Source organism: Equus caballus, chromosome 28 (genome assembly GCF_041296265.1).
Source record: "Equus caballus isolate H_3958 breed thoroughbred chromosome 28, TB-T2T, whole genome shotgun sequence".
Classification (NCBI taxonomy): Eukaryota; Metazoa; Chordata; class Mammalia; order Perissodactyla; family Equidae; genus Equus; species Equus caballus.
Window position 1 is genome coordinate 39,770,720 of NC_091711.1, and position 26,826 is coordinate 39,797,545.

Genomic DNA, 26,826 nt, shown 5'->3' on the forward strand with positions numbered 1-26,826 from the left:
TGGGAGAGCTCAGTCTGGAGGAGTGGAGAGCAGAGGTAGAAGGATGCTCCTCAGAGGATGGCTGTCCCTCTGTGTTCTCCGCTCACCACCACGTGGGAAGCATCAGGGCCTGGGCAGACGGACACGGGCGCAGGGTCGGCCGGGAATACTGCTGCCTGCCAGCTCAGGAAGCTGCATCACTCCCCCGTCACCACCAAGAGGGGGCTCAGAGGTCACACCCCGATGCCTTCCCTGGTGAGCGAAGGTGCCTCTCGGCCTCCCAGCTCCCAGCCTGTCATGAGCTGAGACCCCTGGCCAGGCTGCAGTGAAGTGGCCAGTGGAAAATGGGACACCGGGAATGACCAAAGCAAGACTTCCTACAGACATTGTAATAACTAAAAATTTTAAAATATTATCTTTTATAAATATATTAAAATATTAAACAATAAAATGTCTAAAAATTAAACAATGATAAGGGAGCCTTGTGGGAAGTCCTGGGTCTGGCTATGAGACTCAACCATAAGCGTAAGTTTGGGGCAATCATTTCCCGCCACACAATTCTGTGGAGGCGATGTCAAGAGAAACAACGTCCTGTAATGAATGATTAACTGCGGGGCTGGAGATGGCTGATCTGAGTTCGAATCTCAGCTCTGCCACTTGCCAGCTGTGTGACCTTAGGCAAGTTACTTGGCCTCTCTGTGCTCAGTTTTCTGTTGTGTAGCATAAGGCTGGTAACAGTTCCTGGCTCGCAGGGTTATGATGAGGATTTATTAGTAGGTATATATAAGGCCCTCGGAACAGAGCGTGGCATGTAGGTGCCCAGTCTATCTGACCTAGTTGTTGTCCTTGAAGGCACTGGCTCGCATCCAAGTGGCATCTGGAGAGGCCCATTTCTCAATCCCTGGACCACAGGCCCCTCTGCCTGGGCCCCAGCCATGCTTCCTCGTTTCATCCACGAGTTTTGACTAAATAATTCTCTATGCGAAGCCCTCCTGTCCCCAGAATTGTTCCATGCTGGCCCCGAAGGGAGAGACTCGCTGGCTATTCACACTGATAAAGGCCATGAGATGGGTTCGGGGCGGGATCACTGCCCCTCTGGACGAGGTGACTCTCCAGCCACCTCATTCCCCTCTTATTTGCCTTGTCGACTTTCTAAGTTTCTGCCGGTTTCTTTCTGACAAACTGCAGCCCCGCTTCCATGAGAGTGGGGTCCGGAGGGGGCTGCCGGGGTCTGAGATGTGGCAGACAGGGAGCACCCTTGGTGGAGCAGGAAACGTCTGGAAGGGGAGTGGCACGTAAAGGGAAAAAGGATGGCGTGTTTGACCCTCGGGCTTGAGACAGAGACACAGCAATTCTGAGTGAGAAGTCAGGTGGGGTCCCCTTCCCCCAGGGGGCGTGTGGAGGTGGGTTCAGGCTGACGATAAAATGAAGAGATTACTGGATTCACAGATTCTGAGCTCACAACAGAAAGGCTGTTGGAAACAGGACCCGAGAAATCACAGGAAGGAGCCCCGGGGCCCAGGGCTGGCTTCCAAGCCCAGACCAAGGGGAGCCACATTTTGCCCCAGGAAGCCCCTCCGGGGGTCAAAGCTGAGATCAGAGCTCCAGCCTCGACTCAGCCTCTGACTGGCTGTGTCACCTTGGGCGTGCCACACTGTCTCTGAGTCTCACTTTGAGGTCTCCCCATCTGTAAAATGTGGATATCAGGTGGCATTTGCCCATCTGTGCCCCAAGCCTAGCCCCCACGTGCCTGGGGCCCCCAGCGCTCTCCGTTGTGCTGACACCCCCATCAGCAGAGCCCAGGGCCCTGAGGAGGCCAAGGCAACCATCAGCGTCCTGACCAGACTTCCAGGATCTAAGAATGAACCTGAAACGTTATCCACCAGAAATGGAACATTGCTACTATTTTATTATTATAAATGTGAGTCTCCCAACTTTAACTGCTGACATTTTTCTGGGTAATAGTAATAATTTCTCAGCACTGCAGCGCCTGAGGGCGCCTGGGAGTCCTCTCCTTCATCCTACGATGCTTAATAAACACTCCTGTCCAGCCGGCCCGTTGGATAACATCCCTCATTGTTCGGTGCACAGCAGAACATCGTTCAGGCAGACGTTTCTGACAATATGTTTCCAGAAGGAACTCCATCCTCAAGGTTAACGGCTCAGGCAAATCCCCAAAGCCTTCATCTCTAACTTCTGAAAATGGTTTTGTTTGAATTTTAGCCTCCAAAGACTCAAAACTATGGGGAATGGCCTTCCTAAGGCATTCTTATAAAATCTGTTGTTTTGAGGTTTGAATAATAATAAGAAAATGTACACGGGGTGCTTATCTGTGAAACTGTTTTCCTTTCTTCGTTCTCTTCGTCATCTTTATCATGTCTGCCTCAGAGATAGTTTATCATGGATATTATACTCCCTTGAACTTTTTCTCTTTGTGAAATCTGGATGGAGCAAAGCTGACAGTTTGCTTATCACTTATTCTCACAAGATGTGCACAGTTCTCAAACAGGACCTTTTCTTGCAGGATCTATGGCCTGAAGAGAATGAAACCACTGAAAAATGAAATAGAATTCTTCAAGGGACTCTATTCCACGGAAAGAATGTTGCTACTGGAAAACTTCTACAGAGGTTAGAATTATAATATAATTAAATCTCTATTTTCTGCCTCTTACTGTTTAAATTTTATAAGCTCGAATAGTCTATAATATTCTTCCTGAAATTATCAAGCAAATACTCTCTTAATATTTGTATTAGCCATCAATCTAGCTCCCTATTCAACTATTTAAAGCTCTTAATTACTGTTTTTCTTCATAAAATTAACAGCTTTCACAATCAGTAATTAGTGCAGGCTTTTACTCTTGAAATAATGAATATGTGTTTATACTTCAATGGACTGATTCAATTTCAGCTTTAAAAAGTACGTAAGCAAACATCGCAAGGAGGAAAAAGAGAAGTAGAGTCGGGTACCTCTAGGTTGAAAAAAGAAAAACTATGGTATAGTGTCCAGACATGTGGACTGGATGATCAAACCATAAAGAAAAGTCAGAACGTGACAGATGCTGCCAGAGAAGTCGGGACGCTGGTTTTGGGGGGCTGCCGCACTTGTGTGAGAACAGCGTGGGGAGGGTTCTGCGTGGCTGGCACTGTTCTGTCACCTGTCCTGGGTGAGGGGGCAGTTACAAGGATATTCACCTTAGAATAATTTATTAAGCTACACATGTCTCGTGTGTTTGGGGTACTCTGTTGTATTTAACAATAAAACTGGTTTTTAAAAAAAGGATAAAATTCCAATCTGAAAATAAGAAAAAGACCTGGAATATAATACATGACGTCAGAGGCGCTCCCTGTATAAATTCCTTTCTCCGGCTTCCTGTGTTCCTTGGTGTTTTTCTCTCCTCCTCCTGGCCCTGGTGCACCCCTGCTGGTGTTTCAACCCTCCTCTGTGAGTAACTTGTTCTGTGCCTCCTCCTGCCTCAGCCCCTCCCGCCCCTTCCACCTGAGGGCCCCGAGGCCCCCCACATCCCCTGCTGCAGCCCCCACCACCACAAATAGAAATCTCTCTCCTCTCGCCTTTGTCTCTGATTCCTCTGAATCAGCCTCAGAGCGGGAGCCTAGCACAGGCCCGGGCGCAGAGCAGACATCCGCTACGTGAGGGTTAAACGTAACATCCCTCTCTGTGCCAGTCACACCTCAGGCTCCACTCTGTGATTTCCAACACTTATTCGAGGAGGGCAATGTATCCTCCAAGAATTTTCACTGTCAGACAAGGGGTTTCTGGCCGAAGGCGTTCCAGGTTGAACCGTCAGTCCAAAAGTCTGTGGGGTCACAGGCCTGGGGTGCATTTCCTTTAGGGAATTGGGTTTTTGGTGACTGCCATTTTCCCTTTCTGTGAAGCCTTTTGTCATTTTCCCATAATAAGTGCAAAATTTACATAATAAAAGAATAAAATATAATGTTCATTTAAGATGATTTTTTCAATTAATTTGCATTCCCTGAACAGTTAAAAACACATAGGATATTTTCACTGTAAATTATCTCAAATGCTTGCCTATACTTGAAGACAAATGTCCAGTGTAACACGGACTCCTGAGACACGCTGTGGTTGGCTGCTTCCGAAGATGGCGGCAACAGTCCGTCCCACCCCGCACACCCTTCCATGCTGTGACTTTGCGGGTCCTCATATTAACAGCTGGAGTCTGTTTCCCCTCCCCTCGGGTCTGAGCTGCCTTATGACCTGCTTCAGCCAGTAGAATGCAACGGGGGGAAGCTGTGTGGCCTCTGGGACAAGGCCTTATGGCTCGTTTTGCTTTCTCAGAAGCCAGTCATTGGGTAAAGCGTCCCGGGCTCCAGCTGTAGAGGCCACATGGAGGAGATGTCCCCATCACAGCCAGCGAGGCCGTCCCTCACCTTCCAGCTCTAGCTGAGCTCCCAGCTAAATGCTGCCACTCGAATGACAGCTCCTGCTTCGTGGAGCAGAAGAACCACCCAGCTGAGCCCAGCCAGCCCACAGAATGACGACAACCAATCAGTGCTTGTTGTTTCCAGCCACAAAGTTTGGGCATGGTTTGTTGCACAGCGATAGGTCGTTGTTCTTAAGACAGACATCAGTTAGCTGGTTAGTCGCAGAGCAACCTCTGGCATCACGTGGTTGGTCACACAGAAGCAACGTCAGAAATGTCTTTCCAGGCCCAACTTCAGACTGTCCCTATTTCCCCGTGACCGTCTCCCTCTTTCCCATCCTGCGCCAAGTATGAGCTGGAGTCCGTCCTCCCGTGTCCCTCACCCCATCAGTCGATCCCCTCTTTGTCTTCTATCTCGTAAATTTCTGGCATGTTCCTCAGACCTGAAAACATAATCAACTCTCTTTCATCTTCAAAATAATGCCCCGCCTCCTGACCCCCACCAAGAATCTATGTTAAGCTTCTATGCCACCTCTCTCCTCCATTTCCAGTCATCGCTTCCAAAGAGCTGTCTTCATTTCCCCACGTCCTCTCCACTACAACCTGGCTTCCACCCCACTGCACCCCAGCACTGTCTCGCCAGCACCACCTAGGAGCCTTGTTTCACTTCATCCAACAGACTCACCTCCACCTTGACTTCCCAGACTCAGCGTCCAACACTGTCACCTCTCCTAGCGCCTTAAGCAGCTATCCCTTTGCATGCCTTCCACCTCGCTCAGTCTCTCACTTCCTTCTACTGCCCCTTCTCCGTCCCTTCCCAGCCTCTCCCGTCAGCCCAGTGTCCCCAGGGTTTGGAGCTCCCCTCCTCGTCCCACCCCGCCTGGACAGCCTCCTGCTTTGAGCTCTGCCTGCAGGTTCTTGGGCTCTCTCAAGTTTTTCCCTCCATGGTTCTCTAGTCACTTCTCTCCTCCAAACCTGAGAGCCAGGAATCCAGCTCCATGAGGGGCACCTCCCCTTGGGTGCTGCACAGACGCCTTGAATTCAGCACGCCTGACCGTGACCCCACGGCCCCACTGCTTCTCCTTCGGTAAGTGGCCTTGCCCTGGGCCACTGGTTCTGCAAAGGCCAGAGAAGTACCAGGCACATGGCTACTCACAGGCAGGGGTGGCCTGAGCCAAAAATGGGGCACCTGAGAGGAGGCCCCAACACACCCCCTGCAGTCACATGCCGTTTATCAATGGGGGGTCAAGGAGGCACAGGAAATACCAGGAACCGAACTGTGGTGGCAGGAAGAGAAGCCCTTGTCAGTGTTTGTTCTATCCAAAGACAGACAAGATGCTGCCCCCACTGTGGACAGAGTCCGGGCCTGGGACCCGGCAGCCCTCCCTCCCAACGATGGGGCTGCGCTGGCGGAAATCCTCCCCACTCGAACTCTTCACCAAGAGACTCCCGACTGGATTTATAACCTGGAGCTGTGGAAGGAGTACTGGCTTTGCGGTCACACAGGGGCTGAATCCTGCTCTGTCACCAAGCTGTGTGACCCTGTGTCACCGAGCAGTGAGCTCTCTCTGCTCCCCATGATCTGCGCCAATTAATCACGAGTTAGGGATCGAGAAGGGAAGTTTTGATTCTATTAGCTGGCATAATCGGGAAGATGGCAGACAAATGTCTCAAGAAAACCATCTTCAGGAACTACAGAATCCCGAGGCAGTGACATAGGGAAAATGGGCAGTAAGAAGGGGCTTCCTTCGGGCATGACGGGCTCCAGGCATCACTTCGTTCCGCTCTTCTGTCAGCTGTGACGGGTCCCTTGCAGGTGTGTTTCCCGCCTGTGTCAGCCTTTTCCTGGAGAGAAACGCAGAGAACACAGGTTTAACTTATCGAGCTTTCGGGGAGTGCGTACGTAAGTGGAGGCCCTAAATCAGGAGGGCACGTGACTGTTTTAGAGACCGTGCAGAGCAGCGAGTGGTCACACGGAGGAGGGGCCGCCGAGGCCGCTTAGTGAAACAAGATGGCCTCCCTTATGCTCATGTGCACCTGAACGAGTGACTTGACCTTTCTGTTTCCTCATCTGTCAAACAGAAGCAATCGTATTTGCTTCTCTACTTCATGGAGTTATCGCAAGGTTAGTGAGATTAGCAGAGTCCCCCTTCCACGAGGCCTTGAACTGTTTCCTGGGGGCCTCTTGAGGGTGAGGAGAAGCCAAGGGAGAAAAGGGCTTTTGTGTCTGCGGACCATGGAGGGTGCAGGGGTGCCTGAGGAAGAGGCCCTGCGTGGGGTCTAGATGCCTGGGCCTGTCCTTGAATGCAGTGCGTTGGAGCCGCCAGGGCCACAGACCGGAGGAGGGGCTCCTACCCCTGGGCCAGAGCCCAGGAGCTGTGCTGGCTGGGGAAACACTCCAGACCCCTCCAAGGGGTCAGTCACCCGGACCGGCTAGCAGCTCAGCCTGCCTTGTTGCCCCCCAGCACACACAGAGTTCATTTCAATATTCCTAACCTGTAAAGGTGGCCGTGTCTGTTCTTTGGACTCTCCTTGAACTGGGTGTGGCAACTATTTGGTTTTCTCATTAATAATGAATTAAATGAAATCTTTAACATTGTGTTCATTTTATAGCTGCGTGACTTTATCATCTTTTAAGATTCATCAGCATTCAGCGGAGAACCAGACAGAGAAAAAACGTGGTATGATCTGCGACATCAAGGCAAAGGGCCCAAAAGTTGTTCTGGCCCTGGGAAAGGGTCCCAGAGTCAGACTGGCCAGCTTTTACCACGGCTGATGGTCCAGCATGCCGGCCGGAGCCCCCGCCTCCTTGGGGCACCTTGAGAAGACCAGGCAACAGGTCAGTTCTTTAGGGCCCTTCCATCAGGAAAGAGACAGTGGGATGGCGAGTATGTTCATTACCATGGTTGTGGTGATGGGGCAGTCCTGGCAGCGTGGGACCCCAGGACCTGATGGTCCCCTACAACCTGGGTCTACTCAATCCCCTCATTTTCCCAGCAAACTCTAACCCCTTACCTCCCTGGGCCCCTTCTGGTGTGAGTCAACCCTGTGTCTAAGCTACCTCCATCCTAACCTCTCAAGTACATGCTTACCACTTCCCCTCCCTCATTCAAAAGAAATTAGGGGTCAGCCCAGTGGCCTAGTGGTTAAGTTTGCATGCTGCACTTCTGTGGCCTGGGGTTTGCCAGTTTGGATCCCAGGTGAGGACCTACATATCACTCATCAAGCCACGCTGTGACAGCATCCCACATACAAAAAACAGAAGAAGATTGGCACAGATGGTAGCTCAGAGCCAATCTTCCTCACCAAAAAAAAAAAAAAAAAAAATAGATAGATAGATAGAATCAAATTATACAATGCAGAGGGAGCAACTGAAAGGTCTGGGCTAACCACAGTCCATGGAAAGGCAGGTTCTCACACTGGCCCCCAAGTTCTGTGCATTTGAAGCTAGGAACTCAGGATGCAGAGGCTGGGCACCGTGGGACCTGGGCAGGTCCTTGCCAACGCTGGTGACTAAGGGAATCCCCAGGATAGGGAATGAGCACTCATTGGCCTCGAGCTCCCTCCCATCTCTCTGCCAGCTCTCCCGACCAGGGCCAGTGCCACAGGCTCCCCATGGCTGTGCAGGACCCCAGCACCCCACACCCACCTCTCCCTGCTCTTCGGTCGGGACCTCCACTGACCAGCCCTGGATCAGAGGCAGCTCCGTGCCCCGGCTCACACTCATGGAATCTGTCTGTCCGGGTCTCTCTGTGCTCAGAGGTGATCCATCTGCCTCCTGCTCCTGGGTCCTCCTCTCCCCTGACTGAGCCACCTGTGCCCCTCCTCCACTGCCCCACTGGATACTGAGATCCATCATCAGTCCTAGCCACCCCCACCCCCCGGGCCAAGGCAGGAGGAACGCACAGGACCACCGCGGTTCCTGCTGTCCAGGAGCCTCTGTTCTCATCCTGGGTCCAATCTTATTCCTGAGAGCTGAGGCCGCCCTGCGCCAGCCTCTGACGGCTGAATTCCTGCCTTCTTCCCAGCGCTGGAGTCTCCGTCGGAAAGACTCAAGAGAAAGTTGTGCCTTGTTCTGCCTCTCCTCAGCCCTGGAAGTGCTTCCTGCTGTGCACCCTGTGTCCTGGGGGTGGGACCCCCTTCCTCCCGGAGGCCTCCTCTCAGAGCCCCTGATTAACTAGCGGGAACATCCTCTCCCTCTATTTCTGCTCATTTCTTGGCTTCTACGCCTCTACAAATGTGGTTTCCAGACCTTGAGTTTTCATGGATAGTTATAAGTAAAAGTAAAACATAAAAAAAAGGAGGAGAGTGCCAACTTTTTATTTTTAAATCAAGAACAATTAAAAAGTAGCTATCATTTACTATCAACATCATCTTGTATTTTCAAAAAGGACGTTTAAATACAAAGGAAGTAGAAAGAATTCTAATCCACAGGATGATCTCTTTCAAAAAAAGGCAGGTGGCCACTTAATTTCCCTCTTTTTCAGGGAGAACTTTATCCTGGACCCATCTTGGTCTCCACAAGGACCCTGGGGACTTGCTGGCCGCAGTGCTCTATCTGCTGGCCTGACGAGTTCAACCAGAGACGGACCCATTCTAGCCTGGGTGACAAATGGAAACTGTTAAGATTGTGATCAAGAGAGTTTACGAGGTGGCATTTATCACGGGCATGATCCATATCTCGGCCCCAGCCTCCCAGGGCCAGAACATCTGTTTCCGGGGTCCCAGAGCTGACTGGACTCCAGGAAGTCAGCTCCAGTTTATGAAACTCACAAAAACATGTTTGTCATGAGCAATCCAACAGGCGAGCTGGACGGAGTGTCGGGCCGGCCCACCCAGCACACCGCAGTCCATGGGAAATCTCGCTGGGCAGCCACATGACAGCAGCAGGATGCCACTCAGCCTTGAGCACCACACAGTGAGGGGCTGGGCAGCCAAGTGTGGCGTGGCATCAGGCTCCGACCAGGACGAGAGCTGGTGACACCAGAGGCTGGCAGAGCACACCTGTGGGCCAGGATGTCCTTTGCCAGGGAGGGCTGGAAGCCAAGGTGGACCTCTCTGTTCCTGTGTGCCACGGGGACGGTCAAGGTCGGGAATGCCTCCGCTCCCTGGACTTTGATTCTTCCTGATCCCCGTGAAATGACAACAGTTGCCCACCACCAGTAGATTGAGATGAGTCAAAGAAAGTTCGTCTTTATTTTCTATTTCTTGTGTCGCCAGATGCAGTCCAGACATCAGCACTGTTTGCAGTCCTCTGCTCGAAGGCGGGGCTCTGCAGCCTCCTGGGCACTCCTGGAGCCTGGCTTTATACCGCGTCTCCTTCTGACGGTGGGACGCCAGTGGGATCTGCCCCAGGCCCAAGAGACCCCTGCAACAGCCAAGTGGAGAAGCCACCAGGGCCTGCGTGACAACCAATCACAAGACCCTTTTACCTCACTTGGGATAATGATGCAATCGCTCGTTTCTAATTTTTAAGAAAAGCAGACACAGCAAGCAAGAGGAATTCCAACCACAGAGGGCTTTTTTAAACGTAATTTTGAGAAGGCAACTTTGAACAAAGAACTTGCAGACATGGTGTAACTCCTTCTTATTAGAGATGAGCAAGCTTTCCTTGGAAGGACGTGAAGCCCTTGGCATAGGCTGCTTAAGAAAAATAGTTAACTGCTTAAGTTAAAATAGTTAAGACAACAGTTAACAAGAAAGAGAGAAAGAGAGAGAGAGAAGAAAGAAAAGAAAGAAAAGAGAAAGAGAGAGAAAGAGAGAGAGAGAGAAAAAAAGAAAGAAAAAGAAAGAAGAAAGAATTCCTTTGAAGTGTAGTCATCAGGGAAGCTGGCATCTTTCTCTCCCCCGTCACTGTGGGAGGGGAGGAGCCAACTTCAGTGGGCGTCTTGCTCCAAACTGTAAAACCACCTCCTGTCATAAGATCAGAGAAAGTTTACTTCCTCTTTTTGGTAAAGCCAGTTGACAAACACAGATGCCCACCATCTCCCTCTCACGCTAGCACCTCAAATCCCGCCTGCACTTCTGTTCCAGCAGAGTCCGTTCAAACTTGGTTCCAGTGTCTCTTCCCTATCGCAACAACCTTGAATCAAGTTTTCCCCGTCTGTTCCGCTTTTCTGGGTACGAGCTTTGCTTTCGCAATTCCCAGCTTGGTGACATGGCAGCCACGGTGGTCAGACAGTCCCTAGGAACCCCAAACCCGCCAGGGAGACCACTGGCGCGCGGGTTATGGGGAGACGCCTAACGTCATGGGATTGACTGGTAGGGTCCCTTCTCTGGTTTACCGGGCTGACTGATTTCCTCAGTTGGCACTGTCACCGCATTATTGGAATGAATTCTATGCAGCCAGCTATTCCTTTTAAACACTGCTGGATTTGACTTTCCAATATTTTATTGATGATTTAGCATCTGCATTTATAAGTAAGGTTAATCTACAGACCTCTTTTTGTGCTGGCTTTATCAGATTCGGGGAGCAGAGAAGAAAAAGTTAAAAATGATAATAATAAAAGAAGCATTGCTTTATCATTTGGATTTCGGGAGAAAAAAGCTGCCAAACATCGTGTTGAAAAACTCAGTTATAGTAAAAAGAGAGCAGAGGGGCGTCTCTAAATGCCGCAATCATCCGCTGAGGCTTCACGCTCTCTAAATACCACACTTCTTTAAGAAATTTGCTAAGCCTGCTGCTGAATCATTTATGTATACTGACATAATTTTTGAACCATCATCAATTTTCATGAATTACAAAATTTAGCCTGAGCAATGTTTCACAAGAATTTGAGACAACTAAATTATTCAGAGTCTTAACATGGGAAACAGAGAAAATTAACAAGTCTATTAGCATCAGAGAAACGCATTTTTTTCTGAGACAGGAATGTGAGCTCAGGTAAAGTGAAAGGCACTGGCTTTGCGGCCTTTCCTTAGTTTTAAACGCTGGCCTGCAAACCCATTTCTGATCAGCTGCCGGCCGACCTCCAGTCTAAAAAGGACCTTCTCCTTCCAGATCTTAGGTTTTCTTTATAAAGCTTTCTTCCTGGATGCCCTCTCCCCACATTTCAGGAATGTGATGGCTGCGTTGAACAAATTGGGAAGTTTTCCTTCTGTCTTTGTCTTTCTTCTGAGATTGTCTAAATAACACGGGGACGACGTGTTGCTTAAAAGTCACTTGCCTTAAAAGAACGGAAAAACTTAAATGAACTTAAAAGCTTAAAAGAATTTGTTAAATTATCTGAGCCTGATGCGTTTATACGTGGTTAATTATTAAATTATATTTTTCCTTTTCTTCTATGATGATTCTGTTTTTTACTATTTTATTATTCAAAGGGAGATGTTGCTGGTTTTTGAAAAGTGCTCTTTCTTTCTCCACATGACAGCTAGCATTCACCTCTCAAAGATCTGTGTCCAAACCACAGCCACCCCCCAACTAAAGAGCTGTGCCTGTCACCCATGGCATAGTATTAATTTAATGTGCTTCGGTGGTATATTATTAGCATTTCTACTTCTTTTTAAATTGGTTTTGGTAAGTTATATTTCACAGGATAATTGTACATTCCATCTAGATTTTCTAAATTGTTGGCGTAAACTTGCACATAATATTTCTTATAATTCTATTAATTTTATCCATCTCTATGACAATATCTACTTTTCTCATTTGTACATTATATGCTTCTATTTCCTCTTTTAAAAATTTGATGTAGGCAAGGGCAGCATTAAGGCTTCTAAAACATTTAGAATAAAATTATTGATACAATATATGTGTAATAGAGAAAATTATTAATACCCTCAATGAAGAAATGTTTTCTAATCTGGAAGTAGAAAGAGTCCTAGTTATGACTTTATCATATTAACATTCCACCTGGGCAGGTCGTTATCAAGTTCCCTTGAGAAAACTCTACGTGGAACCTAAGACCTCGTGGTACCAACTTATCAGGACTTTCTCCTTCTGCTGGGAAGAGAGAAATTATTCTCTTTCTTTCTCTCTCTCTCTCTCTTCCTTCCTTCCCTGCCTCCCTCCCTCCTTTCTTTCTTTTTCTCTTTCTTTCCTTATTTCTTTCTTTCCCTCTCTCTCTCTCCCTCTCTCCCTCTCTCTCTCTCTCTCTTTCTTTCTTTTCTCTGTTGTCTATTTCTCTTAAGCAGCCTATGCCAAGGGCTTCACATCCTTCCAAGGAAAGCTTGCTCATCTCTAATAAGAAGGAATTACACCACGTCTGCAAGTTCTTTGTTCAAAGTTGCCTTCTCAAAATTATGTTTAAAAAAACCCTCTGTGGTTGGAATTCCACTTCCTTGCTGTTTACATGTGTATCTGCTTCTCTTAAAAATTAGAGACAAGTGATTGCATCCTTATTCCAAGTGAGATAAAAGGAACTTGCGATGGGATGTCACGCAGGCCCTGGTGGCTTCTCCACCTGGCTGTTGCAGGGACCTCTTGGGCCTGGGGCAGATCCTGCTGGCGTTCCACCGTCAGAAGGAGACGCAGTATAAAGCCAGGCTCCAAGAGTGCCCGGGAGGTTGAAGAGCCCCCGCCTTCGAGCAGAGGACTGGAAACAGTGCTGGATGTCTGGCTTAAAACAACACCACTTATCATCTTATCATCTCTGGGTCAGACCAGATGTGGCTCAGCTCACTCAGCTCAGGATCTCTGGTAAGGCCACAGTCAAGGCGCCAGCTGGGGCCACGGTCATCTCAAGGTTCAACTGAGCCGGGATTCTCTTCCACTCTCACTCAGTGGCTGGACGTGGGATTCAGTCCCTCATGGAGGGCTGAACTAAGAGCCTCAGCTCCTCCCTGACGATAGGCCAGAGCCTGACCACCCTCAGTTTCTCAACACATGAGCCCATCCATGAAGCAGTTCCTGACATGGCAGCCAGCTTGACCAGACTTAGCAAGTGAGAGAAACAAGAGAGTGCCCAGAGGAGAAAGTCACAGCCTTTCATGAGCTAATACCCGAAGTGACATCCCATCCCCCCTGCAGAATTCTGTTGGTTAAAGGCGAGACCCCAGGACCAGCCCACACTCCAGGGATGAGGATCACACAAGGGCATGGACTCCAGGAGGCAGGGACCACCGGGAACCATTCGAAGGCTGCCTACCAAGAGTCTGAAATAAAACCAGGTATCTGTGGGAACTTACTGTAAGACAAGATGTCACTTCAAATCATGGTGAAAGGATAGACTACACGCACACAAAATTGTTGAGATAGTTACCTCTCATCTGGAAGTTAAGTTCCCCACCTCACACCATTCACAAAAATAACTTCCAAATTGGTTAAAAAAAATCTAAAAATAAAACAGTATAATACCATGAAAGTGCTAGAAGAAAATACAGGCAAGTATTTGTGTGATCTTTGGGTGGGAATGTCCTTCCAGAACTGACTAGAGCGTACAGTTCATGAGAGACGAGAATCTGTGTGGTTTTGTTATTCTTGGTGTCTCCCCAGAACTAGAAACTGTATCTGGTGTATCGTAGGTGTTGAAATAACACTTGTTGAAAAATGACTTAAGGAAGGAAACCTAAAAACGGGAGCAGAAAACACTGACAGGTTTGACTATATACGATTTAAAATGTGTACAGGGTGGTGGACGCTAAAAAGAAAGTCAAAACGAGACCATAAAGCATCTGTGCCAGGCGTTTGGGACGGGGTCCGGCGCCCCCATCGTACCACTTGAGGCTCTTCCCCTCCCAGGTCCTTCTCGCTAGAAAACATGAGGAATTGAGCCAAGTGGAGAATAAAACGTTAGCTTTATTAATGACTGGAAACTATTCAATAACCCCAGCTTGCAAAACTTCTGATAAAACACGTTAGGTAAAAAGGAAAGTCCTTTGACTTCCCTCCTTGAACCCAGAGTCTGCAGCCCATAACAAACCGGTGGGCAAGCTGGGTCTGGGGTCCTCACTCGTCCTCACTGACCCGCTGGCTTCAGGCAGAGAAGCTGGGATGGGGTGGGCTGGTCCCAGAAGAGAGGGAGGAAGGCGGGCCCACTGTGACCGATGTTAGGCTGCCCAAGAGAACTGGAGGTGGCCGTGGACACGCCTGAGCAGTGGCTCCTTAACCAAGTGTCATTTCTTCCCTGGAGAAAAAAGGAAAAGAAAGAAAGAATAGAGGAAAAGGATGGAGGGGGCGTTAGAACTCCTGTCCTCTATGGACCTCAGTGAGAGCGTGTGAGTGGGGGTGTGTGTGCGTGTGCTGGGGAAGGAGGGATGTTCTCTCTTCCCAATATTTCATGACAACTGTGGCCCACAAAGGATCACTCTCTACATTATACAAAGGATTCCCTCAAAGAAATAAAAGAATGGTATAAAATTGAAAGAGAAAAATATAGATGAGCAGCTAGTTTACAGAAGAAATACAAATGGCCAATAAAGATGTAACAGAAGGAGATTTTTTCCCCTCACCTTCTTGCCCTTACCACCTCACTCCTGGTGGAGAGGAGGCCTCTGGCCATTCAAAGATTGTTTGTAGGGCTGGCCCCGTGGCTGAGTGGCTGAAGTTTCGTGCACTCTGCTTCAGCAGCCCAGGGTCATGGGTTTGGATCCCAGGCACCAACTTACACCCTCATCAAGCCATGCTGTGGCAGCAACCTGCATACAAAATAGAGGAAGATTGGCACAGATGTTAGCTCAGCAACAATCTTCCTCAAGCAAAAACAAAACAAGAAAGAGAGAAAGATTGGCAATGGATGTTAGCTCAGGGCGAATCTTCCTCAGCCAAAAAAAAAAAGATTATTTTTAGCATAAGAGCACATCAAAGTTATGCTATGATAGATGTTCAATATGAGCACATTTATCGGCTTCAGTCAGGAAAACAGAAACCATTCCAAGCATTTAGAATGTGAAGCATGGAATACAGGAATTGGGGTTTTTCACAATTTATGGAAGAGTAGAGAAAGTAAAGATCAGAGAAGGCACAACCAAAGATCTCAGCCTCAAGCATGAAGGGGATGGTTCTTGAGAGTTTGCCAGGAAGGTCTGACTCACATGCACTCAGAGTCTGGCTGCATCTACTTCCAAAGAATATGCGTTGATATCTCTTCCACCTTCACATCCCGCAGAGTGCCTTCACTGGCAAACTTCAACCCTGGACCACACGGGGAAAGGGTTCTGGGAATTGTAGTTCCTGCTTCTCCGCTGTAACATACAAGGGATCTTAGATGGAGACGGGGGTGATGCCCACGTGATTCAGACGGTCCAGCATGGTGCACCAGGATCCACAGACAACTCTTTACCCATATTTAACTTCCAAAAACAGGCAGTAAGAACATCACGCTTCTGCATAACGTGATCCAACTCCCCCTCAACCAAAGGCAGCTGTGCTCGCTCTTTCCCAAGGCCCAGCTCTCTCTCCAATGTCTCATTTATCTCTTAGCCGTTCCCAGCCCAGTCACAACTCCCCTGTAACATCTTATAACATAAATGTTGAATCAAACATACCTTGTGTTAGATGGAGAAGATTGGGAAACGAGAAAGAGTTAAAAAAAAAGAGAAGGAAAACGGTCAAAGAGCAAGCCAATTTTTGGAAGAATGTTTTTATGAGCAGCTTCCCATTTAATGATGTATTTCAAACTAAGATGTCCCTGTGAATCCCTTGACAGAACCTTCTATTAATCAAATATTGAAGCACAGATAAAATTGACTTGACTTTGTGGATGCTGAATGCATCAGAATACTCTGTCTCAATGTTTCAATAAACAATAAAATGAAGCATAAGTTTAAAACAAAAAAGGAGAAAAAAACTGAATAGCACTTGCACAGTCCTCATTTCTGCAACTGGCCATGTGGACATAACTGGAATTATAACTCTTTCTTCTACCACCTGTTCTGTGTTTTCCTTGCCCGCAGCCAGCATTTCTGCGCTCACAGTTCTTTGCCCGGCAGGGTGACCCTAACCGTCCTTGAAGGTGGTTCTGCCTCACTGGGTTGCTGTAGTTTCTTACTAACTTTTACACGTAACATTTAGAAGCATCCCAAACAACGCCCTGGGTTCCAGACCCGCTCTCCCCACCTGCGTCGTGTAATAACAATCTTCTTCCCCCTGGTGGCCACAACCACTCTCTCCAAGTACAGCAACTCCCTTCTTGCCTGTGGGTTCAGTGGTACGAGAAACCCCAGGCAGCCCGGTGGCAGCCTCAGCTTCCAGGACGATGGAACCCTTGTTGATGTCCCCTGCTGGAAACAGTCCTCCTTTGGGAACTACGATCTCTAAACCAGCAAAGCCCAAAGTTGCTGAGACAAGAACAAAATTGTTGCTGGTGGACGGCTGAGAAAGGACAGCCTCAGTTCCGGCCCTCGTTCCTGGACCGGTCGGCCTCACAAAGTCTGGGTACTTTCCTTTCCCCAATGCACAGTCCCTTTGGAGAAGGCTAGAAGGAACACTGACCGTAGACATTTTTGGCAATGTGGCAGGATCCTTCCTTGAGGGGACCGAGCCATCCCTCCAATCAAGGGGCTCCGTGAGCTGGCTCAGTTCTAGGAACGGGATGAGGGGGCATAACTCCCTAGTGAGGTGACCCACGTCCTACCTCTGTTCACTAGAGTTAGAGTTTTTTCACTTGTACAGGTTAAAACTTTAACAGGCTGCCCCACTATTTCAGTTCTAAGCTCACCATGACCAGTTAAGGTTTGCCAGAGGTCCCTCAGGTCAGGCTGTCCCTGGCCCACCCATCTCTGCTTCCCATCCTGCTAACCACATCCATGCTCCGAGTTCTTTCCCTTGGCCGCCACTACACCTGGATCTCATCCTGCCCCGCTGAATGCACGGAACCCATTTCAAGGGGGCGTCTCCCACTGTCCCTGGTCTGTAAAGCAAAACCACCTTTCAAGGAGGCTGGCATTCCCCTTACCACTGCAGCAGGAACTATCACACTTCCAAACGTCTCTACAGCATGTGGTTTACTTGATAGAAAATGATACAAATAGACTAAAGCGAATAAGGAGTATGGTGATGCTAATGGTCCCCCAGTCAAGCATTTTGCTGCTTCTGTCTCCCAACAGTCAATGACACCTTCCCTTAGTGTCTCTGCGGAGGGGCAGGCGGGGGTGGTCACACCTGAAGGATCCGGCTAGCTTTATCAGGTACCAAGTGCTTGCACAGCTTCACCAATGATGTCCTGTTATGAACTTGTTCTGAGGACGATTCACTCTGAGCAGACACTCTGGATGCTCATTAGAGAATATTTTTGCCTCGTGCAGCTGTGCATCTGCACTGCAGAGCGGCCCGTGTCCCCGGATGACTCACGGGGACCAGGCTTCTCCATCCTCAATCGGCCTCGCCACACGTCATCACACCAAAGCATCTTTATCTTTTTCCCCAGGTTTCTTGAGCTATGAATGACACATAAAAATTGTACATGTTCAGGTTGTATAACGTGATTTTTTAAGGTGCACAATGTAATGATTTAATATTCGTATACATTGTGAAATGATCACCACAATCAGGTTAGCTAACACACCCATCACCTCACGTAGTTAGTGGCGACAACACTCGAAATTTACTCTCTCAGCAAATTTCGAGTCTACAATAGAGCATATTAACTATATTCACCAGGCTGTACATTAGATCTCCAGAACTTATTCATCTTGTAACTGAAAATTTGTACCCTTGACCAAACTCTCCCCATTTCTGCCAGCTCTCAGCTCCTGGCAGCCACCACTCTGCTCTCTGGTTCCATGAGTTTCCACATATAAGTGAGGTCACACATTATTTGTCTTTCTATGTCTGGCTTATTTCACTTAGCATAATGTCCATCAGGTTCATCCATGTGTCACAAATGGCAGGATTTCTTTCTTTCCTTTTTCAAAGAATGGCACCTAAGCTAACATCTGTTGCCAATCTTCTTTTTCTTATTTTTTTCCCTTCTTCTTCTCCCCAAAGCTCCCCCCGTCCAGTACATAGTTGTATATTGTACTTGTGAGTGCCTGTGGTTGTGCTCTTTCTTTTTTATGGCTGAATAATATTCCACTGAGCACATATACCCCATTTTCTTTACCCACTCATCAGTCAACAGATACTTAGGTTGTTTCCACATCTTGGCTAGCGTGAATAACGCTGCAGTGAACATGAGGGGTGCAATTATTTCTTCAAGATACTGATTTCATTTCCTTTGGATAAATATCCAGACATGGGATAGCTGGATCATATGGTATTTCTATTTTTAATTTTTTGAGGAATCTCCATACTGTTTCCACAGTGGCTGCACCAGTTCGCATTCCCACCAGCAGTGCCCTAGGGTTCTCTTTTCTCCACGTCCTCGCCGACTGGGTACCAGTTGTCCTCTTGATGACAGCCGCTCGAAGAGGTGTGAGGTGATGTGTCACCGTGGTTTTGGTTTGCATTTCGCTGATGATTAGTGATGCTGAGCTCCTTTTCAGGTACCTGTTGGCCGTCCGTATGTCTTCGTTGGAAAATGTCTATTCAGGTCCCTTGCCTGCTTTTTAATCAGGCTGTTTGTGTTTTTGTTATTGAGTTGCATGAGTCCCTTATATATTTGGGATATATGTTGGGATATTAGTCCCTTATTAGATGTGTGGCTTGCAAATATTTTCTCCCACTCATAGGTTGCCTTTTCATTTTGTTGACTGTTTCCTTCACAGTACAGAAGCTTTTAGTCTGACGTAATCCCACTTACTTTTGCTTGTTTCCTGTGCTTTTGGGGTCATACCCAATAAATCATTGCCAAGCCCAATGTCAAGAGCTTTTTCCCCGTTTTCCTTTAGGAGTTTTACAATTTCAGGTCTTAGATTGAAGTTTTTTATCCATTTCAAGTTAATTACTGTATATAGTATAAGATCTAATTTCATTCCTCCGAATTTAGACAAAGAAGTATCAAGGATTCCCCATCTAAAAAGAATCACAAACACCAGGGGTCAGAGGCCCTCTCTGGGTTCTGCAACCCCAGATCATCTGCAACTTGCTCTGGCCATGCCCCTCCTGCCCCCCAGCTCCATCCCAGAAGCCTGGGTGGAGAGGAGAGAAGATGGTCAGAGACATGAGTGCCTGGCCAGGCAGGAGGAGCTGAGGCTCTCCTCCTCCGTCCCCATGGGAAAGGGGTTGGGTGCTTCCACCACCCCAAACCAGGAGAGGATGCCTCCCAAGAGTCACTGGTGGAGGCTGGGGTGCCTGTGGAGGCTGTGCCTGCAGGGCACTGGCTGCTCTCCCTTCTGATGCTCTGATCAGGGAGGAAAGGGAACTGGGGAGAGATGGTGGGTGGAGTGGCGGGGACGTGGGGCTGCCTGTACTCCCCCATCTGATGCACAAGCATGAGGGAGCTGCCCAAAGTTCAAGTGGACTCTGAGGAAGGTGACCAGGCTTGAGTGGCCACCCAGAGCCCACCCACGAAGGTAGCCCGCTGGGTGGGGACACCCCAGCAGGCAGAGGCTGCAGGGTATTCCACAGAGGAGGGCAGGAGGAGGTGGGATGGGGAGGGCTGAGCCCTTGAACCCTCTCATCAGGACACTGAGCAGAGGAGATGAGCCCTCGGAGCGCGCATCCCTTCTCCCAAAGGGACCCAACAGCTGGTCAGAGCCAGCCCAAGAAGCAGCAACAAATAACAGAGGCTGACCACAGAGACCCTTCTCCAGCCCTCCCGCCCAAGCTCACCGGCCAGAACCATGAGCAAGAGAGATGATAAGGACTGAGTGACCAAGGCCCCCCGCTTTCTGGTTCTCTCAGCCGTAGGGCAAGCCTTTGGGGGAGGAAGAATGAGACTGAATGGCTTTTAGATGACTGAGTGGACTTTTAAAATGATTAACGGTGGTCAGAGAGCTGGGGAACTTGCCCAATGTGTCATTAAGGGGTGTGCAGGGGAGAGGCCACACAGCCAGGTGAGGATGCCACGATGACAGATGATAAAGCCGCCCGGTGGTTGCACCCGCTGAGTGCAGACTGTCCGTGAACTGGCTAAAGCCAGACTTAGGAAGATGAGATTGCAAATGTTTAAAAGCGGAGGCAGGTCTATCTATACACACAGACTCGAAACGTGACTAGGTCATATTAAGCGGAAAAGTGACCCGAAGAACGTGTGCAGGAGATGCGCCTCTTTAAGAAGGAGGCACAGCAGGTATGTGTACGTTTTTAGGTGTACAGGAGAAATCGGGTAGGGTCTTCAGTGGAGGACAGAGTCTGGCAGGGATGTGCCAAGTCATCGGAGGAGAGGAGAGGATGTCACCTGCTTTTCCGGCCTTAAAAAAAGTGTCAGGTTATGGATGATTTTTACTTTCGTGTGTGTGCTATTTTCTACAATAAAATGTGCTGCATTTGTAATCCGAAAATTTTAAGAAATAAAACAAGAAAACTATTACAAGTGAATGGGAAGAAAATGAATCGAATGAAAATATAGGCACGGAAGAATGGATTGGATGGCCCCTTGGAGACTTGCGGTGCTTGGGAAATCGCCGCGCTTTCTGGAAATGGGTCGATTCCGGGAGGGACAGGGCGACACCGAGTCCTCCGCGGAGCCCCCGCCCTTCCTCCCGGGCCTCGCGGCGGTTTGTCCCGGCTTGGTGCTGCCACCTAGAGGCGGGCAGCAGGCATTACTTCAGCCCCCGTCTGGAGGGGCAGCGCCCCCAGCGGCAATTCTCGGTTTTCGCTTTAAGCCCATTGGTTTCAGGGCTGAGGATGGAGCTTCGTGGGAACTTCCAGTGTGAAGACAAGACAGGAGGAAGGAACAAGACAGAAGGAGACAGAGTACACCTGTGTGTGCATCGGTAAGATTTCAAAACCACGACAATAGGGCATTAAACTAAGTGTGGGGCCCTCCTGAGCACTGGGCCCTATGTGGCAGCATAGGCTGCACACGCATGGAGCCAGCCCTGCTTGCATAGTTGTATTTGGATGTGCGTGTGTGTGTTAGTGATGCTTTTGCATGTCGTGCACATGTGGGTATGTGTACAAACATGTGCATTTGGGTGTACGCATTGCGTCGATGTGCACCTGTCTGTGCCTATGTCTACATGCATTTCCTTAGGTGACTGTGTGTGTGTCCATGTATGGTGTGTGTGTGTGTGTGAGAGAGAGAGACAGAGACAGAGAGAGGGCAGCTTCCTGTGTTCCAGGACACGGGAGCCACGGGTCTCAGACTCGGCTGCTGGGGCGTGGCAAAGCAGCTGGCTTCCTCGACGCCACCTGGCTCTCCCAGCCCAGGAGGACTCTGTGCAGACCCCGCCCTGGGAGATGGAACTGCAGCAAGGCCGCTGGTCCCAGGCCCACCCAGCCCCCACCGAAACGCCAGCCTGAGAGCCCACGGCTGCTGGAGACTTGACTGCTCCTTCTAGCCGACAGCCAACCACAGGTGCCTGCCCTCCCTTCCTAGAGCCTTCACTAGAAAGGGCTTCCCACGACGCATCCTTCCTCTGTCCCTTGAGATGGCTCCGTAAGTCCTACCACCCAGATGCTGGGTCTTTCTCAAGGACCTGAAGGCCAGTCCTTTGACATGCAGTCACAAGGAGCACAGGCCTCTGTCCCATGGGACAGTCTCCGAGGGGGGACGGAAGCCCACCTTCAACGATGGCCAGCCGGCAGACACAGCTGGCCTGATGGCACTTACATCCAAAAGCCCCTGTGAGTTTTCCTTTGATCCGGGCGTCTCCCTCGTCCTCCCTCTGAATCACCGGCACCTGTGCACAGGGCTGAGCTCTCCGCTCCTGCCTCTGTCGGCAGAAGAGGCTGAGCACCATCTGTTTTCACCACTTTGACTCATGGCTGGCTTTGCTGACCTTTGACACAGTCGCCCTGCGAGGCAGGTCCTCTGTCTGTCCCGTTACAGACGAGCAGCCGAGCCTCAGAGCAGCCTTCAGTCACTCGCCCAGGGTCTCAGGGCCGTTTCATAGCTGAGCCGGCATCTGGAGGGAGAATCCTGAGACCAGAGTCCGAGCTGAGTTAGCAAAGGTAAGGGGGTCACTGAGAGGGCACATCAACTCTCCATTGTGTGCCTCAGTTTCCCCATTTGTTAAATAAGGGGATACGGAGGTGTTCTAAAGGCCTTCCAGCCTTTGCCCTTGTACCCCTGTTCAGGGAGGGAGCACGTGGTCTAATGACCTCAGGTCCACAGTCCGGGACGCCCTGCCCGTCTGGTCGCCTGTAAACACGGCTCGGGGTAATTTTCCGTGTGGCTGTGGCCTGGCTCTCACTCAGGTCAAGCACTCTGCGGCTTTCCCTCCCCCTTCCCCCAGCTTTAAAAGATCGCTGGCATTTCACTAACAGGAAGAATTTAAGGACTAGCAGCAAATATGAAAATCTCTGTGTGAACTTCCTGCTCTGGACTCAGACTCTTTATGCAAGCGTTCTAGAAGCCTCGCCTCTGCCCACACTAATTTCTGAGAAAATTATTGTTTACCCTTCCTCAGAGCAGAGTAACCTAGTGGTTAAAGGTATAGAGTTCAAAGTTAGACTGGCTGGATTCAAATCTCACCTCCAGCACTTACTCGCTGTGTGACCTTGGGCAGGTGACTGGACCTCTCTGTGCCTCAATTTCTAGATCTGTAAAACCGGGACAATGAAAGTACCTCCCTCACAGGGGTGTTGTGACTGAGTTACGGCATGTAAAGCTGCGTGTCGTGCTAGCTATTCTTCTTGGGGGGGGTCACCTAGGTTTCGATTCTTTTAAGCCTGAGGAAATAGTCTCTCCACAGTGACTCAGCATTTCCGCGGTAGACACTTGCGGGGCGGGGGGAGGGGGCTGAGGAGTGGGGAGTCACCCTGAGCAAACGGGTAAGCAGACCTAACCGAAAGTAAAACAAAGCCTGGGGAAGAGCCCTTAGGAGTCCCAAGCGAAGAGAAATGGAAGGAAGTGTCCGGGTGATACAACAATCCGCATGAGATGCTCCAGCGGCTGGAACCGCTCCCGGGGGCTGGGGCTCAGCGCAGCTGGTGGCTCGTTCACAAGCAGCGCGTGCGCAGGGAAGAGGACGAGAAAAAGCTTACGCCTAGATTTCTTAAAAAAGGGATACAGTACATCTGGGCTTTTCTCTAGATGATACGTTGGAGGGAACATACACAGGACTTTCTTGATTGTACATCGGGCCAGTGCAGAGATGCTGGCGTTATCTGTGTGGAGGGAGGAAGGACCGGGGTTCTTAACTAGTCCCTCGGGCTCTGAGAAACGCAGCTGGGAAACGTGAGAGCAGCTACCGTGTATCTTTCCCTTTTGGGGATCAGTCCAGCGGGCGTCTTCAGTCCCGAGATGTGGGGTGCGAGGCCCTTGGACCCGACTTCACAGAAAGCAGGGACGGTATTGTGCTGGCTTCAAGCCCCTGCGGCTTGCTTGCCCGATTTGCCTGTTTACCGGGGAGAGGGGTCCCCAAGATCTGTCCACAGAAGAAACATAATCATGAGGGCTTGAGGGCTTAGGGCCAGCCGGGGAGCAAGTCAGCAGCTGTGGAACTCTTCACTTCTGACCCCCAAAGGCCAGCAGTCCCAAATTCCCTTCTCCCAGATCTGGAGTGTTCTACCCCATCGAATCTACACCAGGACCCTGACCTGCTCAGGGCTCCAGCAACATTCACCCTAAATCGCCTGCTGCCTGGGCCCACCGCTCCTGACTGTCCATCCTGGAGGCCCCAGCGCCCCAAGCGGCCCCCTCTCTTCCCCTCCTGTCCTGACCCTCTCTCTCCCCTGTATTGTCATCTGTGTCCCCCATTATCACACTCTCCTGGGAGCCCTCTGAGCACAAGGACTAGTCATCCCTGTCTCCCTTGTGGTACCCAACACCCAGCAGTAGCAGGTGCTCAGTAAACGCAGGCCCACTGGGAAGAGACTGGGAATGGGAGAGGCCCAGGCCTGCCTCCTGGCCCTTGCCTGGGACGGGTCATCCTCTGCCTGTAACCCAGGGAAGCCCGCAGCACAGGGCAGGGAGGCTGGCACGGCCTCACCCAGCCTGATTTGGACAGCACCAGCCATGCGACTCACCCCCTGGTCCTGAGGACAGGCTCGTGCCTTCTCTGATTCCTTATCTGCTCCCAGGGGGGATGCCTGCAGGGTTGGCCAGAGGGAGGGGGTGGCCAGGCCGTCTGGCAGGCATCATTCTCCGGGACCCTCGATCATGAGCATCCGGGTTTACACAGCAGTCTATTAAGCAACTCCCCAGAAACGGGGCCACTCTTCCCAGCTGACTTCCCAAGCTTCTGAACCTACAATTTTAATAAAATCATTATTATTGTCACAGCTATTAGTCACTCACTCTGTCTGTGTCAGGCCCAGTGGGGAACAGCAAATACCAGGCAAACATTTGGAGTGACACGATGAATTTTAGCATATTTCACTTTCCAAGAAATCTTGCACAAAAGAAATCTATTTACTGTTATTTAAACGAGCATAATCCCAATTCATTTGACAATGGGACAGTTTTTCCATTCACATCTATTAACATGTTGCAGTGTTCCCTGAAACATGGTTGGGAAACCTGGGCCTGAAGGAAGGGAAAAATAAGCATTTATTACGCCCTGTGAGGGCCATGCTCTCCTCCAGGTCCCGGATGTGCATTCAGCTAATCTTAGAAGGACTCTGAGAGAGGTGTCCGTCCCCTACCGTGAAGGAGACCCAGGCTCTGACAAGCGAAAGGGTCTTCGCGAGGACTCGAGCCCAGGCACAGTCCCCTAGGCCTGCAGAGCCTCTCGTTGCCTCTTGGCTGCACACCTGCATTTGGGTTTTCCTCTGCATTTGCTGCAGCTTCTGCATCGCAGAGACTGTGGTTCCTGCCTCCCTGCACCATCGCTGACTTCGGGTTTGTGAAACTGGCCGTGTGGACGGCTCACTTCCAGATAAGACATAACTTCGCTCAACTGAGCCTCAGTTTCCTCATCTGTGAAATGGAGCTATGGGTGCGGGGCAGGAAAGACATGGTTAGAAAGGTGTCTAAATGGTCTCTAGTTCCCCTCCTTAGCACGCATTTCCTGGATTTATGAGACCTGAGTACTCACCCTGCAATTTAGAGACACTGCCACCAGGAGGCAAGCTGGACTAGGATAATAGCCGTATGGGGCTGGTCAACTGGGTCTGTCAGAGCATCCAAGGCGGCTTTTTATGAAGATGGTTCTGAATCACTGTGAGCAAATGAGGCCCTGCTTGAATTGAAGGCTGAATAACTTTTTCACTATGTGAATTAATGCTGCTTAAGACCTGGTCCCTGTACCTCCTTGAAACTTAAGACTCACTGTAAATCCCACCATCTAGGGACCTCAGAAGCACAAAGAACAAGGAACACTGTTGGAAACAGCACCAGTGGGATAAAGGCCTTGCTTAAGCTTTCAAAATCTATGCGTGTTTTATTTTGCCTAGATTGCAGCATCTCTCGCTCCAAAGTATTCAATGTTTAATTAAAAAGGGTTCCACTTAATGTTCTGAGAGGAGATCTTTGACTGAGGCAAAGTCACGAAGCCTGTTACATTTGTTTCCTTACGTCAAAATGGAAACTGCTCGCTTCACTTTACAGCAGCTGGCCAGCGTTCTGTTTCTCGGCCGCTCCTTCTAGCACCTGAGTTCTCTTGGAGGGCGTTTGGGCTGCTCTCTCTTGCAGTGATAGAAAGCAAAGCTGTGTCTGAAAAGGGCTAAATTAAATATGACGTGAAGCTGAATTTCTGCAGTGTCCTTGCAGTCCACCACACACGCTCTAATGGCATCCGCAAGCAAGGGAGTGGTTCCGTGTGTGCCTTTTGGAGGTTCCGTGAGTGGGATGTTTCATATCATAGGCCTACAGACTGTCGTTTCCACGCACCGTGATAGGCTGTGAGGTCTTTCCGTGTGGTGTATGTAGAGGGGTCATCCTTTCCCCTGCCGTAGATCCTCCATTTGTGCATTCGCCTGCTCACAGACGTGTCCGTGGTTTTCCTGTTAGGAACAGCGCTGCACTAATATCTCTGGGCGGGGCTTCTGTTTGCCTGTTTCAGAGTTTCTCTAGGCTGCCAAGAAATGGAATTTCCAGGTTATAAGATGTAACTGCAATTTTGTCTGATTCTCCCTTGCTGTTCTGGGCTCCTAGTTCATCGAGTGGATGGGTGGTCCCATTTCCCTCCTCCTCCCCTACAGTTACATTTTAATGTCTGCCAACTCGAGGAATTTATTGTTTTAATTTGCATCCCTCTGATTATTGGGGATATTGATCATCTTTTCTCTTCCATGCTGCTTCTTCAGTTACTGTTAGCCCTTTATGTTCCAGTCAGAGGGACAGTAACTGGAGGTGGGGGCTGGGTCTCACATCTCAGGCCCTCGCAGGGCGCAGCCCCATCCAGGCACCTTTCCCACCTGACCTCTGTGCCCCACCTTGGAGCCCTACCCTCCAAGCTTAACAAGCCACCTGCTCCTCCCCAAATATGCCATGCTGAGTTTTTGTCACACTGTGCCCTCTGTCTGGAAGGCTGTGCCTTTTCCAGTCCACTCAAACATATCTACTGACGTCCCAAGACTCATTGCAAGAGGGACCTCCTTGACAAGGCCTTCTGTGACCACCAGCGCCCACCCCATCCC

General features: G+C 49.7%; 2 long non-coding RNA genes across 5 annotated transcripts; one reads left to right on the top strand and one right to left on the bottom strand.

Moving 5' to 3' along the window:
• The first annotated feature begins 2,403 nt into the window (after positions 1 to 2,403).
• LOC138921269 (uncharacterized) lies at positions 2,404 to 13,695 on the top strand. Of its 2 annotated transcripts, XR_011433709.1 has the most exons (4): positions 2,438 to 2,607; positions 6,993 to 7,218; positions 8,867 to 9,665; positions 12,872 to 13,695. It is a non-coding gene; the product is annotated as an uncharacterized lncRNA (long non-coding RNA). The 2 variants fall into 2 exon arrangements; XR_011433708.1 differs by lacking the exon at positions 12,872 to 13,695 and having other exon boundaries at positions 2,404 to 2,607; positions 8,867 to 10,120.
• Positions 13,696 to 14,097: 402 nt separating this feature from the next.
• On the bottom strand, positions 14,098 to 22,401 carry LOC138921270 (uncharacterized). 3 transcript variants are annotated; one of them, XR_011433715.1, is made up of 4 exons: positions 22,083 to 22,401; positions 15,351 to 15,500; positions 14,769 to 14,954; positions 14,098 to 14,443 (listed from the first exon to the last, which is right to left on the bottom strand). It is a non-coding gene; the product is annotated as an uncharacterized lncRNA (long non-coding RNA). The 3 variants fall into 3 exon arrangements; XR_011433713.1 differs by having other exon boundaries at positions 21,914 to 22,401; XR_011433714.1 differs by having other exon boundaries at positions 15,351 to 17,693; positions 21,914 to 22,378.
• Between the last annotated feature and the right edge of the window lie 4,425 nt (positions 22,402 to 26,826).